The 3,502-nt window shown below is 38.2% G+C and overlaps 1 long non-coding RNA gene across 4 annotated transcripts; it reads left to right on the top strand.

The window, feature by feature from the left end:
- The first annotated feature begins 368 nt into the window (after nucleotides 1-368).
- LOC119306188 lies at nucleotides 369-2,118 on the top strand. Of its 4 annotated transcripts, XR_005148889.1 has the most exons (4): nucleotides 377-471; nucleotides 553-611; nucleotides 1,513-1,614; nucleotides 1,839-2,118. It is a non-coding gene; the product is annotated as an uncharacterized LOC119306188 (long non-coding RNA). The 4 variants fall into 4 exon arrangements; XR_005148887.1 differs by having other exon boundaries at nucleotides 369-611; XR_005148888.1 differs by lacking the exon at nucleotides 1,513-1,614.
- The last annotated feature ends 1,384 nt before the right edge of the window (nucleotides 2,119-3,502 follow it).

The following is a 3,502-nucleotide window of genomic DNA, read 5'->3' as shown; positions in this document are numbered from 1 at the left end:
ATTCGGCAATGGTGTGGTTTGCTCCACCATGCCGGAAGAGGACCAGACGCCTTCCACGCGGTGGTCGAGCCCGTGGAGTCGTTGAAGCACGCAACATCCTTGATGAAATAGTTGCCTGCTCTTATTTTTTTCTCCATTAGAGATGATGCATGAGATGTGACCCCGCAATGATTTTTTTATCAATCGGGTGACTGCTTTGTACAATCTAACAGAAAAATCGAGCTATACCCTCTCTGCCTTCCATTGATACCTCCCGACATTTGTCAGCCATGTTCGTTGCTTAGTTCTGTGTCAGTTAGCGATTCTTCTTCATCCATGTGATTTCGTAGATGTTCCCATATCAAACCCAACTGATTTACTGTTGCTTGTTGTAGGGGTTGTTGTGCTTGTTTGTTTGGAATTTCTATATTGGAATAGGAATTGCTTGGAACATGTGCCTGACACACAACTGCGATCATGGCTGCTAGAGCGGTACAGTTGTTAGAATTTCTATTTTTGAATTGCTCAGAAGGTGTTCCTGCTTTGGACACAAATGTGTTTTGACTCTTGCAGGGCTTATGTTTGATGTACAATATCCAAGAGGCACGTGAGCTGCAAGAGTTCACATTCAGGTATGTTGCTTTGCTTCTCCTTGGCTAACACTATGGCACAATCACCGCTTCATTTGGTTTGACATGTGTTGTGATATTCATTATCAACATGCACTTCTGTGGATGCTTTGAGTGGTTCACATTAACGGTTGTTACAGTTTGCAACTTCATATTACAAATTGCTTGAGAGACAGGTCCATCAATTCATTCCCAGTTCAGATTAGTGCTTTTAGCATGTGTTGTGTTTATAACTTGCCAAACAGGACAATAGGTAAGTGATATAAAGAAGAACCACAACTTATAGAAATACAATGAATTTTTCTGGTAGATAGCTAATTATAAATATATGACTACCTTGTACCAGAACAACCATAAGAATTTGACAATTTGTAGCATCTCCTTTTGCTACTAAATGTGTATTGTTTCAGAAATTTTATTTTAATGCATGACTTGATGTACATCTCTTGAGTACATGGATGAACTAATAGAGAATGGTGGAACGACCACGATCAATCTACTTTGTTCCTTCATCTTGGAGTACAATAATGATATGCTAAATTATCAGCATTATGATCTAGATTAAAGAATTTCTAGGCATCATCTTCTTACATTATTATTTAGAATAATCATTCCCTCGATTCTTAATGTACTTGAATGGTTGTTCAAATTGTATGGTCCTTTCATTCTAAAATTATCTTTTTCATGCATTATTTTAGAATAAATAGCTCTTAGATTTTATGGGGTTTCTTGCCAAATGGGTCCTACTCTATTTGCATTCTTATTCTAAACCTCTACAGCTATTTGTCATGAGCATAGGACATTGCCGCTTCATATCTGGCTATGTACAAATTTATCACAATATTACCCTTTATGTTGCATCTTTAATTTAGTCCTCAAGTATATCTATCTTCTTGTTCATTAGATTTAACGAGAGACAAATGCTGCTACAAACATAAGTGTTGGTGATTTCTGTACATGCATTGAACCAACTAAAGTTGACATCGAATCTGTACCTTCTTCCTTGGTCAGAATAATGTATACTCATCTTCATAGTTTTTCTATAGTTAAGTTTGTCATGTACATGAGCAAGTGTGGCCACATGGCTCACCAAATAGTATTTGTAGTGTCTTGGACTGTTATTTATACAAAAATTTCATTTATATTGATCTAAAGATAAAGGTCACGGTTGTATTTTCGTTCCATATATTTAGTACTTCCACTAATCTTTTTTCCTATACAAATATACAGGGCGCAAGAATTGCGAATATCAAATGCACCAACGGTTGAAGGAGCCCATCCATCCACTGAGAGCATTGCAACTTTCGACATGCCATTGATTAATCTATCTGTTTAGTCGCATCAGATACACCATCCTTTAATTATATTGCCGATGTCACTGACATATATGTAACTAAGAGAAATAGGACTTTGTATGGATGTCAGACTATTATTATTTTGAGGTGTTTCACTCTGAAGCTTTGTCGAGATTAGTATATAGTGATCAATTTCATGGATTGCCATTTGTTTTGACTTTCCTTGTACGATCACCTCTTGGCACATTCATGGTCATGAAATGCTTATGTTGTAGATTTACAATCCAATTTATGAGATGCTAGAAAAAACTACGTAGACATGGAACTAAGAGGATGGTCAATATGACCCGGAAAATATACAAGATGATAGTTACATAAAATGATAAATATTGGCTTACCTTCAGAAGTTAAGAATGCAGATCTATCATGTCTATGTATTTGTAGAATTATATCACTCTACTAGAAAAATAGATGGGCGCAGCAATGCGCGCCAACCATGATCTAGTACTTAAAAAGTTATAGATACGTTGAAGACATATCATCATCCCTAAGCTTAATTCCTACTCCTCAAGTAGCTAGGTAGATGACCGGAGAATATTTTTTGAAATCTGAATGCTAAAATAGAACAAAAGTTCGATCCCATAGAGAATTACAATTCAAATAACAAAGTGCATCATTCTATTAAGTTCAACATAACATAAAATGATAATGAAGTATCTCATAAATCTTTTAAGATGATATAATTGCAACTTGGCAACTCCGGTAACAATGATCGCCGATGTGGGGGTGTCTATCAGGGCAAGGGAAGATAAGGTGGATAGGGCAAGCACATCAATCACATCAACCAGGTAGAAAACTATTGCATTGGCAACTTTTAAAAAAAAGGGGAATATATTAATAGCGCGAAGATACCAATTACATCCAGCCTCTGCACCTAGAGGATGTCACGAAGACATCCCGGATGCACGCAATCAAAGAAAAAAAGAAAAAAAAGAAAAAACAATGGTCCCGCCACAATGATTTGACTCCTTCCAATAGCTGCAGACAAACCACCACCAAATACAACACCACAAAATATAAAGTTCTCCAAAAGCAACGCCTTCAAGAAGGAAACCGTGCACGAGCACCGTTGTTGCCCAATCCAAGATCTTAGATTTTCACCCTGGAGGAGTCTGATCTCTGAAAACAATTCCTTCAGCAATGTAATTGTCAGACACAACCAATGAAGGCTAGACCTTAGGTTTTCACCTTGAAAGTCCTCGCTCGGCACCTGAGGAGCACCACCAAAAATGAATTCCTCTAGTGCTGCCAGCCCCACTTGACATTACTGCTGCTAAGAGTTATCAAACACCTAGCTGATTCCATCGCCTCGACGGCCCCGCCCGTCTAACCGATCCTCTGATCTCACCATGATCCTCTAAGCCTCCGCCATAATCAGCTTTTATTCATGTGTTTCCCCCCATAGCCGATAGTCCATAGTCGCAATCAATGGATTTGAAAGTCGAAATCTTATTGAGAAAGGGGTTAGCGCTAGGGTTTTGACAGGGGATTTTTTGGGGATTTTGGTTGGGTTTTCGCTCGGGTTTGGGTGGCATTGAC

This window comes from Triticum dicoccoides, chromosome 5B (assembly GCF_002162155.2).
Source record: "Triticum dicoccoides isolate Atlit2015 ecotype Zavitan chromosome 5B, WEW_v2.0, whole genome shotgun sequence".
Taxonomy (NCBI): domain Eukaryota; kingdom Viridiplantae; phylum Streptophyta; class Magnoliopsida; order Poales; family Poaceae; genus Triticum; species Triticum dicoccoides.
The sequence above is the reverse complement of the archived record's forward strand: the minus strand, read 5'-3'. Positions and strand labels throughout refer to the sequence as shown.